Source organism: Mandrillus leucophaeus, unplaced genomic scaffold, assembly GCF_000951045.1.
Source record: "Mandrillus leucophaeus isolate KB7577 unplaced genomic scaffold, Mleu.le_1.0 Scaffold1, whole genome shotgun sequence".
Lineage (NCBI taxonomy): Eukaryota > Metazoa > Chordata > Mammalia > Primates > Cercopithecidae > Mandrillus > Mandrillus leucophaeus.
In genome coordinates this window covers 8,688,371-8,688,699 of record NW_012098097.1, presented here as the reverse complement: position 1 = coordinate 8,688,699, position 329 = coordinate 8,688,371, and positions in this window count along the sequence as shown.

The following is a 329-nucleotide window of genomic DNA, read 5'->3' as shown; positions in this document are numbered from 1 at the left end:
TATTTTCAGGGCTGTGTGTTTTCGACTTCTTGTTCAATTTCATCAGCAAGACCTGTGCTGTGGCCACCAGGCTCCTCTGTGCCACAGAAGTGCAGGTTCTGCAGTTTTCTTCTGATTCACTGGTACTTGCATTAACACCATTATCTTTTTTTTTTATTTTTTTATTTTTGAGACGGAGTCTCGCTGTGTCGCCCAGGCTGGAGTGCAGTGGCCGGATCTCAGCTCACTGCAAGCTCCGCTTCCCGGGTTCACGCCATTCTCCTGCCTCAGCCTCCCAAGTAGCTGGGACTACAGACGCCCGCCACCTCGCCCGGCTAGTTTTTGTATTT